Here is a 13,657-nt window from a genome sequence, read left to right as displayed (position 1 = left end):
AAAATGCTATGATCTTTTAATGTCTTCACCGTTATAATATGTACTAAATTAACAGAACCCTGATGCTCTGATCATTTACACCACAATGTGCTATTTAAAACTGGAAGCCCAGCAGGAGATTTTATTTTTATTAATTTAGTATAATTTTAAACATTACAAAAATAGCTGTCTTACAGCTTCCCTGCTGAGCCCTAGATTGTTGCACAGCCTCTGTAATACTTTATCAGGAGAGTAACATCACTATAAATACTGCATAGTTTATTCTGGTTTTAACACAGAATACAAAAGAATATGAAAGGCTGAAGAAGAAACAAATAAGAGACAAGGGTTGTTCTGTTTTGCATTTTATTTATATTTTTGTTTGTTAGTTTTTAAAGGTTCTCTCCTCTCAGAATATTGTCCAGACATTCTCTAACAGAAGGTGGGAATATGTAGTCAAAGACTAAATGTTGAGGTTTCACCTCATAGCTAACTTCAGACATATCACGCAATGCTACTGTAGGAAAACTTTTCACTATGACTCCCTTGTCTGTCGTATCTTCTCCCTGCCATTCTCCTATGGTCTAAATGCTACTGTGCTGTTATTTTTTGAGGCTAATGTGCAGTATATGAGAAATCTCACATGAATTGCAACTTCACAGTTTTAAGTAGAGAATTGGTTTCCATCTGCTCACCTTTGTGTGTATTTACAGAGTTTACATCTGCCTGAAAAAAAAGAGAAAACAGACTGATCCCACCTCTTGTACAGCTGAGACTGGACATGATAACTGAGTCAGGCACATATGATAGCATTTGGCCTTTTTATAACATTTTTCACTTTTTGGAATCAGCTGAATTGAGCAGAAACTCTTCCCAGGAATGTCCCTCTCCAATGGAACCTGAGAACCCCCAGTAACAGAGAGGTCTTGGCAATGAAGCAATCTTTGTTATGCAACAGGTGTGTTTTGGGGTACTATGGTCCTTGATGAAAAGTTGGGATGGACTGCTGGGGGGGGAATAAGAGACTATGGCTGAAGCTTATTTAAAGTAAAAAAGATGAGAGTTACTAGACTTAAGCTTATTGTAAAACTCTTCATTGTTTGTATTTTTTTAAACTCATTGATTGTTCAATATTATATTTTATATTAAAACAAGTTTTAGAGCTATCTAAAGTATTAATTTTATTATATATTTTTTTAACTGATTAGTGGTGTTGATTCTTTCCAGGTACGATTCTTAAAATAAAATCTGAAAACTGAATGAAACCCAATTCCAAGTCCTTAGGAGTTATCCTGTGACTACATAAGGAAACGCATGTTTTACTGACAGGCCACTCATTCTCTTGTAAAACCCTTGTAGCTTTCATTAAAAATTATTGATTTGGTAGATCCATGGTGCAAAAGTGATTGGCACATATGCCCTCTTTTTGCATTTGAGAAAGGGGACCTTACATCCAAAATACCTTGACACTTTGATGTTAAATGTCATATAGATGTTGACTGAGTGACACACCAACAGTATCTCAGACAGTGGCTGCATGTTGGCCTATCTGGGGCATAGAAGGCAGGCAACCTTCCTCCTTGATTACCCATCAATTAACCCTAATTAAATCAATAGATTGTTGTTGTTGTTTTGAAGCAGATCAATACTGACTAAAATTCAGCCATGAGCTCTCAGTCCATACAAGTGGGCTAACCAAGTGCCTGTTAATCAGCTAAGGTAATGATGTTCATCAACAAAATGTTTGTTGCTGGAAAATATTGCTACATCTCTGTTGCTGTGATGTTTGCGCCTGTGTATCCACATATGGGAAATATCAATTCATTTGCAATTCTCTCCTTTTTCTATAGCTGCCAGGAGAATGTGAGTGAGGTAAGTCATTCCAAGGACACTGGAAGAAATGTGGCTTGAAATAAAAGTTTTCATGCACTCTTTGCTGATCCTCAGAAATGTAAGGCAACTCAATGGATTAAAGAGAAACATCCAGTCATTGAGTAAGGCATGAAGACAATGAGGGGTGAATCATATGTGTGACACACTCTCCTGAACAGATGACAACGCCAGTGTCCTCAGAGCTATCTCTCTGAACACATGCACATGATACTTATATAATGCCTCACATGCTATTTTTTTTCTTGGCAATACCAGGGGCATAAAATCTAGATTTTGCAAGATTTAGGATTTTTTTTCCTTTTCCATTCTTCTGTCCATCTATCTTTCCTTAATATTTCTTGAACTGAGTATGTGCAGTGATAGTGTCACAAATAATTAAGTATTGGGCAATTTTCTGTTTATAATATATTTTTTTAATACTAATGAAATTTATCAAGTGGATCAATCTCAGCAGTGTTCCATCTGTTTCATGAACAAAAGCTAAAGGACTCTGAAAAACATTGTGGTGTGTATTAGACATCTTCCTGTAGAAACAAAGTAGGATTTTGCCATTTAATATTGGAATTTTCTCTTCATCTGAAGTAAATACCTTATATATTTTTCACTCTTATCAAAAGTAGTTGTGCTGTTGTCTCAGTAGGCTCATGTGATGAAGTGACTTCAAAAATATTACCACAGATTCTTAGTGGAATAGGTTTGGAAGATGTAGGCTTGGAAGATTTGGGGTTCTAGCTCTGCGAATATTATTCTTCTTCTATATGATAATAACTGCCCTGAAAGGAAGATTGACATGTTTATGTCTTTGTTTTGTTAGACTGCAACAGGAAATGTATTAGTGCAATATTGATTTGACCAGAATGATTAAACTCAGTTTTAATATTATCTTCCCATCCAACCAGAAATCCTCTTCTTACTTATCCAAATAGCAAAAATCCCACAGATTTCAAACTAGAGTAAGTTCTAACATTGTAAAGCTATTCCAAGATAATAGAAAATACGTATTTTTCAAGTTTTATTTCATACATAGTTTATAATACTACTACAGAACCATAAAAGAGATGTCTGATTGGAGGTTCCTGGTGTGCCACTTTCTTGTATATAAAAAGGCATACTTAAATTTCATAGTTTGCCCCTTTTTTGAAATGTGGAATTCTACAAGAGTATAGGTCTGGATAACAGGCTATGAATTCTGCTAAAAACACTACACAAGTCTATCAGTTCTGGAATATTACGGTTTTTTGTTTGTTTGTTTGTTTAGTTTAGTTTAGTTTTAAGTTGAAATTAATTGTGTTGTCTATGAAAAACACCACATTACAACTCTCTGAGTAGTTGTAAACAATCTGTGATATTGTCCTAAAGAGAGTTCATATAAGTTAGCTTTAAATAATCATTGTCATATATCATATTTTCAATTATGGATACAAAAATGGTAGATTAGATTAAAAGTACATAGATTTTAATCATTTTTTTTTTGAATTGGAATTTGCTTAGGCCCTCAGATATTGTAAAAATATTCTAGATATACTAAAAAACTACTTGAATCTTTCTCATTGTTTCTTAGTAAGGCACATACAGCTTTTGATTAAATTATTTTCCAAATGTTATTTTGTAAAGAAATTTAATAAAATTTACTACTCTGCAATCCATTGAGCACTTCCTAATTTAATTTTCATATTCTGCATTTCCTGGGATTTACAATTAAAATTGTGATGAGCCAGACATTCAAACTCTTACATGTGTGAGATTTTTTTTTTAACTGAACAATATCAAAAGGATTTTGTTTTTATAAAATATTTTTTGAACAAAATAGTGCAAGCAAATGAGATCTTTTTCTATATAGATTGTGAAGTTTTTACTAAGTTTGGCAAACATTTTCTTCTATTTTTCTCACTTTACCCACTCAACCCTTTGGCAATGTTGACTGTTTATGCCAGTGCCAGATACAGTTAATAGAAAATAATAGTTCTGACTTTTTATACTCTCCAACATTGATCAAATAAAAAAAAAAAAACACAACTATTCTCTAGAACAGACGCTGTCATTAAAATTCTTGCAGATTTATTTACATAAAACTCAGCATGTGTGTAACCAAGAATGATCCATAGTTTTCAACAGTTAGTTCACATTACTATTATTTTATTATGCGGAGTTCATGGAGATCACTAAAGATAAATATATTAGATAAATATCTTTTTTCTCTTGTAGTAATAGATATTTAATTTCATTTTTTTTAGAATCTTCTTGAGCTTTACAATATATTACAAACTTTGCATTACTTATTTAACCCTTCTTCTTCTAAAAAAAAAAAAAAAAGGATACTGTAGTGCCACTAGCTGAGAAAAAGAAGCACTCCAAACAAACCCTAGGGATACTAGATCACTTGCATGTTCTTCTGATCATGCTAGATGCAGTCATTTTTCCTAACCTGAGATGGTTAAGAATCTTTGAGTAGTCCCTTTGCTGAGTTTTTATGCTCTAAAAGCAGTAAATGCAAAAATACCGAAGTTTGTTCAATAAGCTAATCAAACTCTATCCTTCAGTCCTTCTAGAAGGTCCTTTCAATCTATTCAAGCCCCCATCATTTTCATATATATATGATTCTTCTCAAAATTTAGCATTTTAAATTGAGATTACGCTGTGTGGTTAGAAACTAACTTCTCTTTAGACTTTTATCAAAGCAAATAGCAAGCCTAAATTATAGGAGAACACAACCTGAATCGTTTGAGGATTGAGAGTCTTCCTAAAACATCCACCGTGCGGCAAAAAAGGTGGACAAGTTTTGCCTTTGTCACTAGGAAAGCATCATAAATAATTGCCTCCAAATATGTAAAAGCACTCACAGACTAGTGCAGTGCCAGAGAACATGCAAGCTTAGAAGGCTTTGTATTTTGTCTGCTGTGATGAAATAACTTTTGTTAATATTTCAAAAACTCAGGTGTATTACTTTTCAGAGGCATTAGTCTGCTTCATCTCTTCACTCGGCATCAAAGGCTGATACTCTGTCACTGGCTTTCTATTTGTAGCATGTTGTTCCCCACTCTATTTAACTGGGAAGGAGTGAGAGGTAAGTCCCACACCTCCTGAGAACTGGGGTGAGGGGTGTCTTGGCACAAGCAGCTACAGCTGGTCCCACTTGATGCAGGACTCTGCTAACAGCAGGCTGGGTTTGGCTGTATAACTGGAAAGAGTATCATAGTTAATCACGTACATGTGTATATAATGTTGTCTCCATTGTACTGTTTCTAGACTTTCCAGTCCTACTTTAAGATCTATTATGACAGACATACTTGCTGAATTAATAATAATAATAACAACAACAACAATTACAATATGTCTGAGGCTATAAACGTTAACTAGGGCTAATAAAGCAAGTTGCAATTTCAGCTGCAATTCTCAGCAATGTGATTAAAAACAAGATGAGAATGCTTTATACCGTTTTTCTGGTTAAGGCTTATCTCTGAATAGGTTCTAAACTTTACCTAAAATTCAGTGTTGACTGCAACATAAAGGTGTGGCAGGTAGTTTGCAAAGAAGACAAGAAGACAAGAAACTATAACATATTTGCGCTAGATTTCATTACTGAGTAGCTTTCTGTTCTGCCAGTTTTCCCTCCAGGATTTTCCAAAAGACGTGTATATAACACCTACCAGGAGACAATATTTTATGATAAAGTAGATGAGACAGGTGAACAAAATGTTCAAGTATAAATGTTCAAATGAACAAAATGAAGCAAGTGCTTCATGTTACAAGAAGCTAAAACTTTTCATTTAGGTCTAATTGCTGTCTCAGGCACAATAACATAAAAGGAGAATAGAGGAAAGCTGCTGAATATATATATAAAATACTTTCTGAGTTTTTTGGGACCTTTTATTTTATTTTTCTTAAAAAAAAAAAAAAAAAATCAAGTCTGAATAACAACAGCATTGTCTGTTAGAAAAGTAACAATCTTTGACCTGTCTCAATCAACTTTCCATAAGCTTGCTCATATATTATCAAGGCATTATAAAGGCATGCAATTAAAATGAAATACTAATTGGTACCAGAAAAAAAATAAATTAATACTGTGCCTGTAGAATATAACCGAGTTCTAATATATTTCACAATATATTTATTCAGTGTCAGAAAACATTCCTCTAGCCTGGAAAGTAAATTTTCTGATCTCCAAATGGACATTTTTATCCTCTTCTTCCATCATGAATTCTTCATCCATCATGAATTTTACAGACAGCTTTGTTAATCAGCAGAGTACTCTAGAAGAGATCTTTATTGCTTAAAAGTAAAGTTACTATTTCCCTTTAAATTTCCATGTTCCAAGCTCACAAAACATCCCGTTGGATCTAACACTTGAACTGTGTTATGTTTATGGGATGCAAGAAACTAAGATGGGTTAAATTATTTCAGCTAATACTGAGGTTAGTTCAGACTACAACTTATGTAGTCTGAACTATATATACTTTTAAAATGTTATATATGTCATTCTTTTTTTTTTTCAATCTCAATGTTCTTGTGCCTTTGCTCTCACATTCCTAAGCTTTTGCTAAAATTGCCACTAATGTTGCTACAGATTAAAAGAAATGTAAATTATAGTCCATGTGCCAGTGATCTGCAAAACAACAAATATTTTGAAATATGCATTTCCACAAAACTGATGAATTTATCCCTTTCTCCTCCCCTCCCTTTCTTTTTCTGTGATTTAATGATGAATGCTGGCATTTATTCTGGTTTTCTGCTATTAGCTTGATAAACAAATTCACATTAAGATATTCTAAGATAAACTTTCCACCTTAGAATAAGAAAAAATGTTCTTATCAGAGAGCATCATAACAGAATAGTTATACATGCTCACATAAAGCGAAGCTTTATGTTTGTTCCACTGCTGAAAATTTCAGTACTGTCAGTTGTCACTGAGGGTAAGAATGATATCATGTCAGTGGTCTATAGAACGAAAGTAACCTCAAATATTTTTTAAGCCATCAGTCATATCTGTGTCAAACATCAAAACAAAAAGTTAAAGAGTTAACATATGTGGTTAGGTTTGTCTTCAAAAGAAAGGAAAAAAAAAAGAAACAGATAAGAGTCTAGGAATCACTTTTTGGTTAGACTGGGAACCTGTTCTAAGTTAAAATCTAGATATCCATCGATGAAAGCTTGTCAGCTAACTTATTTTTCATCTTTTATTACTTTTTATGTCTTTATTTTTCATATTTTGGATGGAAGGTAAGGAAATATCAAAAATTTTGTCTGCAAAAACATTATGCTTATTTTCAAAACCTCCTAACTGTCTTTCTTTGTTTACATGTTAAACAATATTCTTGTTCTTTTGTCAACGTTACTGGGTTTATTTCCACCAATATATCATAACTATGTGCTAAAAAGCATAAACAGTATATTGAAGTCTATACATTATGTAGACACCAGCAATATTTATTTTGCAGGGTTGTTTTTCGTTGTTGTCTTTTTTTTTTTCTTTTTTCTTTTTTTTTTTTTCTGTGAGACTAGAATAAAAAATGAACAATTTAGTTTACAATCTAATTTTGAGGGAAATGAGAAGTGATGAAATATCATGAAAAGAAAAAAAAATAACTGAAATAAAGCAGAACTATTTCACCACACATAAAATATCTCCATCTCTGTAGCTCATAAACAACAATAATGTCCATTGCCTATTTTTCACTTATTTGCAAATAACTGGCATTATGCCTGTGCTAAAAAAGTCAAGCATGTCACTAGTACAGTAGTGTGGGCACCTGTTGCTCCTTTGCCAGTAATTCCTGCATTATGCAGCCTATGAAGTAAAAGGGATTCTGATTCTTTTGTCCGCCTCAGATCAGCACAACACTGATACAAGCTGGGAAAGGAGTTTGCTGGGCAGAAGCATCAAGGGCCAGACAGTTCATGCTGAAAAATAAGCGTACAACTGTCAAAAGAGAAGGGACTAGAGCTGGCCAATGTCCCCTGCCCTGCAATATTTTCCTGCAGCACAGCTAGTGCCATTCCCAGGCAGTGGGGTGGAAAGGGCAGCCTGAGTTCAAGTGTACTCAAAAGAAAAATGCAAATATTGCCAGTGTGGAGGGAAACTCTGCTGAAGCTGACACTTCTGCAGGCATATTCCTCAGCCCTGTCAAGAGTCAGCTGAAAAATATGAGACAAAACCCTGTAACGTCTCTCTGCATCACATAGGCAGATATCTGTAACTATATTAATTACATTATGAAAATTACCATTATGAAAAATGTCATCAAGCAGCAATTTCCAAGTCGTCACAAACACAGATTTCAATGTCTGTTTTATACTATTACAATTTTATGTAAAATATATAACAACAACAACAAAAAAGTAGAAATGTATATTTTTATATATTTGTAAATCATAGGTGTGTATGAATTAATTTTCTTCTGGTTACGCATATTTCCAAAGTGTAAAAGTCAGCCTTGGAAATTGTAATCCTTAGTAATGTGCTTTTGAAGCAAGGCTTGTTAGCTAACATCTTGGCTTTGAAAATCTCCTAAATATACTTGTACCATCTCTTCATTGTCATCTGCTTTGGCATCTAAAAATGTAAACATAATTTATTCCACAGATAATTATTCCAAAGTTCTGTTCTTTTCAATCAATAGTATTATTTCTATTTACTACTTTAAAGTGATAGCATTAACCCCTCCCCCCAAAAATAATCATTTTACATTTCTCCAACTCAGTTTGTGGAAAGACTTTCTAAGATTTATTTTTTTTTTTACCCCAAAATTGTTTATACAATGGTTTTGTATTAAGCATACTTTCATAAATACAAGAAAATTTATATCTGCATTATTCAGTAATACAGAACCCATTTTTGTCTATTGAAAATTGTGGCATTGCCGTACAAGATATACAAGACTTTAATATCTGTGTTATCTCTTTGCATAAGTCTTTGCGTATTTTTAAAACACACAAAAAATAGAGCACTATCTAACAGATGACTTGTAAATATTTGTGTCTTTTGGTAGTTATCAATTTTGTTTGTGGTGTTTTTTTGAGGGAGGAGGATGCATCACAAATTTTCTTTTAATACATTATTAGTGGAAATCAGAAAAATTGGCCTTTTTTGTGTATGTCATAACTTGTCTTCATAATTGCCTTTTAACAAGTATATGTAACTCAAGATTCACCTTTACTTTGATATTTATTTTGTGGAGTAAAATTTTATATAGTATTTAGCTATAAAGCAAATTTCTGTCAATAAGACTTTTGCTTAAAAATAGTAAAAACTGTACCCTGGTGTCTCAGTCAAATTGATTTTTCTGATGGGAACCTAGAAGGAAGTTATTGTTTTTATTATTTTTTTTTTTATCCATCAGGCAGTCTCTGCATGAGAATAAACCATTCAATGATATGATTTTAGTTTATTTTTATGTCTCTTCTTCATGACACTACAGTTTGTTCATTCCCCACCAAAGAGCAACCAGTCGATCAAAATTTATTAGCTTATGTTGACCTATCTGGATCTAGTTAAAAACTGTGGTATCCTATGTTAACCATTTAGTGAAATTTTCTATGTAGCTGACCAGAAACACTGTTATGTTTGAGAATTTGCATCTACTTTAGTGTTCCCCTAAATTTAAGGGCTTAAGAATTAATTTTGGACTTCCTATTGTGCTATTAAAGGAAAATGAGGGTCTTGTTTAATTTATTAAAGAAAATGTACCTGCTTTATTATTAGACCAGTAGTATTTTATATAAAAGCCTAGGAAGGATGTTCATTTATAAAGGCAACTTTTCCCAGAATTTAAATTGGTGGTAACAGATAATGGATAGTTAAAATGTGGTGTCATCACTTAACATCATGAGCTATGGCTGAAGAGGATGAACACCTCTGAGTGCACTATTAAGATGAGCATTTGAGTAGATGATGGAAGAAACACATTCTGATCAGACTCTAGAGAAAGCAAGATATATTTAAGTTTTCAATTTAGTTTAAAATAATAACACTATCCCACGGGTATATATGCTTAACAAATAATTAGGTTTGACTCCAGGTTTTACAAATGACAAATAGGAGAAACTGAGAACTGTTTGGTCTACCCATCAGGGAACTGAAAAGTCTTTGTATTATCCTGGACCCCTAATGACTGTTTTAGAATAACTTAAAATCTGCAGTTTTTGGACTAAACTCTGTTTTGTTCTTAGAAATAACTAACATGTAAATAGCACTTCACAAGGAGCCTAAATAGATATACTGTATTAATTCTAGGTACTAGGTAAGTAATCTCATAATTAGAGATATTCCTAGCTGAAAACACAGTTAAACATTGCTACTAATTAAAACATTCTGTCTATGAATCTGTTAATGTCTATAACTGGCTCTCCCATCCATCTAAAGGTAACAAAAATGCTTACCAGAAGATGCAAAATTTAGATGGTTTGTTCAATAGTTCAATGAGGCCCTTAAAATGGGATTAAGTGGATCAAAAAAAACATGATTAGCTGTGCTCCTCCAGCCTCTTTAATTAGTCAACTAACATTAAGATTGGAGAGTGAGACGGTGTTTGCAACTCTTATTGTCCAAATCAAGTGTGAAAGTCATTATGCTTTGGCAAATTTGTTACTAGAACTTCCTGGCCAGCCTTTTCATTAAAGCCCAGTGAAAACGCTAGAGGGTTCCTGAGAACCATGTTTCCAAAAGCACCTTTAAATGGCTCATTGAACACAATTCCCTCCACTTTTCTAAAAGGCAGAATTGTCATGTCCTATTGACAGCACAAATATTTCTGATTTTTTCTATTTTCAGGTACTGAAATGACCCTAATTTTTAGAAATAAATTATCTAACTTGCTCCTAATCTAATGTTTGATTTATTAAATACATTGTTGGGTAAATCTGTAGCTTAGTGTAAAACCATGTGCCTTATATAAACTGCCTTTTGTGGTCTTGCGCTGCTGCTTTTGCTTTCTTAAAAACGTGAACAAAAAGGTATCATGAAAGTCAAGTCCTGAAATATATTTCTAGGAATAATTATGACTTTGGCTGTTCTTTACACACAAACAGGACAGTTCTCAGCTCACAGTGACCTTCCAATCAGATACCTTAATTCAGTAGTGACTTAATTTACGTCCTCAACAAATAATTATATTAAAAATTATCTATTGGAATTAAGTAAGAATAGAAAATGTAAAAATATAATTATTTTCATTCTAAAGTAGCCCCTCCAATGACCAGAGGCACATTGATTATTCTGCCAAAAATTTGCTAAAAGCATAGTACTTTGCAGTTTTGCCTGCCATAAGTCTCTACTGTTCTGCATTTGAATTTCTATGCTCCCAAGGCTTGCATCTTTCCTTTATTATTAACGATTTTCGGTTCAATTAGTTTTCAGAATAAAGGAGGTTAGGACAATTTTCCATTGATCTGTCTTGAACCTCTAACTTCCTTTTGTTCTTTCTGTCCGTTTCTCACTCATATGCACAGGTAGAGTCCTTGTAATATATCAACTGCTAAATCTGACACGATAATTCTCTTTACCTATCAAAAATGTTTCTTAAAAAAAAAATAACAACAAATCTGTATATAAAGTTAATCCTCATACAAATGAATGAGATTCATCTAAGAAGCCTGCTTCTGTTAACATCATTAAAAAGAAAAATCTCTTTCCTTGTAGGTAGATTTCCAGTATACATACTGTAAATATGTAATATTATACAATACACTTCTAAGTGCAAAGAAGAACTAGTGAATGTACGTCTTTGTAGGTATGTGCAAGCTAAGATGCAGTTTATCCTGAACGTAAGCAAAATGAAGATACTCACATCATGCAACAGGTGCATACACTGATGTACATTCATATTGCCATTTCATGGCCCAATGTGATCACTTTGAATGCCACCAGTGACTTCTGTTTTAGTGTCATAGTAGATACCTTTTCTGTCATGAAATAGCAGAGAAACATTGGTCTCTCAGGAAAGATTAGCAGCAATCCCTCCATTCTCTGCTCCTATTGGAGGTTTTCACACAGGAGCTCAGATGGAGCAGGCCACAAATTATGTCTAGCACCCGCCTGGCATTTTGCAAATTGAATATTCCTACAGGGATGCAAGGCCCGGGGACTCTGTACCCACATAATCTAAGCGTCCAGAAAAATATCACAATAAATAAACATAGCTATTACCTGAACTCTTTTTTGGAACAAAGTTTCAAAAAAAAAAAAAAAAGTGTTGTCGTTTGTGTGAAATTTTCAAATTTATTACATTTTTGTCCCTGATAATATATCTTATGATATCTTTTCAGTATAAGGTATCATATTTGACAAGATATATATTTATCCAAGACTTCAGGCTTATGCCTGCACCAGAGAGACCAAGCAAAGTCAGAATTTTAGCTATTTTATGATTTCCATCCAAATGAGCTTTTTGAACTTCATTCTTAAAGACTGGCTAAAGAAAATCTAGGGAGAGGAAGAAAGATGATTAAAAGTTAGCAGGACACCTAAAAATGTGTTTTTTTGTTTCTGAAAGCCAGCAGGACTGATCATTTTCACACAATGAGTCCTCAGTTGCAAGTACAGTGATACTTTTATAAAGCCAAGATTCGATGTTTGTGGGTGAAACATGCCATGTTCGGCCCACTTCTGACCCAGCTGCAGCTGTGAATGGAGTTACTGTTAGAGGACCTACAGCCTGTTTTCCATCTTGTTATTTGTTGATGAATATCCTAAAACACTTCTAAAGCTGTTGATTCTTCGTTGATGTTTTTTTGTTTGTTTGTTTGTTTGTTTGTTTCCCTTTCTTTTTTCTTCTTTTTCACTCTATTATAAGTATTTTCGCTATTAGTATGACTCTCACTCTTTTGTAGCCTACAAAACTTCTGGCCTCAGCCACATCTCATGGCAGTAAGGTCCAAGGCAATTATGGACTAAGAATATAACAACCCTTCTTCATGATTTCAAAAAGTGTTGCACTGCAACATAATCCCACCTAACTCTTGCAATAAGAGAGTAAATACCAGAATCAAATGTACAATCTGAATGCCACATAATATTTTATATACTTCTCCTGTGGCTGTCCTTATATATCGTCTCTTAAGTAAATAGAGCCAGTAATCCTTTAATTGATGTGAAAATTACTATTTTTTACAAAATTGTGGGACCTTGTTATGCAAGGATAAATATGAATCTGTAAAGCAAATAAGTTATAGATAATATAGCAGCCCAATCTCAAAATCCACTGATGCTAAATGTTTTATACCAGTAATGAAACTTTCTTGGGTCAAGATAATAAATAGAGTGAAAGAATATATATTTCTATTCTCTCACCAATCCAGTCGCCAATAATTTTTAAGAAATAGTTAGCCACAGTTCATAAATCAAAAGAAAAATTACATTAGAGAAGACAGACAGACAGACAGAAAGAGAGAAAGAGAGAGAGAGAGAGAGAGGAAGGAAGGAAGGAAGGAAGGAAGGAAGGAAAAAGAGAAAAAGAGAAAGAGAAAGAGAAAGAGAAAGAGAAAGAGAAAGAGAAAGAGAAAGAGAAAGAGAAAGAGAAAGAAAGAAAGGGAGGGAGGAGAGGAGAGAGAGGGAGGGACGGAGAGAGGAATGAAGGAAGGAAGGGAGGGAGGGAGGAAGGAAGGAAGGAAGGAAGGAAGGAAGGAAGGAAGGAAGTTAGTTTTGTTTTGTGGAAAAATTACTGAAACTTTTAAAATCTCCTGAAACAACCATGAAATAATATTTCAAAGTTCTTCTGGCAGTGGCTCAGAAATGTGAAACTATTTGCATCTTGACATTTACCTCTGATAAACATGATATGCACATTAAATC

General features: G+C 33.6%; 1 protein-coding gene across 3 annotated transcripts in view; it reads left to right on the top strand.

Annotated features, from left to right (window-relative positions):
- Positions 1-13,289, top strand: part of LOC310894699 (uncharacterized protein) — a 364,639-nt gene extending 351,350 nt beyond the window's left edge. For all 3 annotated transcript variants that reach the window (XR_014580102.1, XR_014580103.1, XR_014580104.1), the window contains one exon: positions 693-13,289. The gene's annotated coding sequence lies outside the window, so the exon portion shown is untranslated. The remainder of the gene's footprint in view (positions 1-692) is intronic.
- Positions 13,290-13,657: the final 368 nt, after the last annotated feature.

The sequence above is a fragment of the Anser anser genome, assembly GCF_964211835.1.
Source record: "Anser anser genome assembly, chromosome: 2".
NCBI classification, from domain to species: domain Eukaryota; kingdom Metazoa; phylum Chordata; class Aves; order Anseriformes; family Anatidae; genus Anser; species Anser anser.
This window is presented reverse-complemented; position numbering and strand designations above follow the sequence as displayed.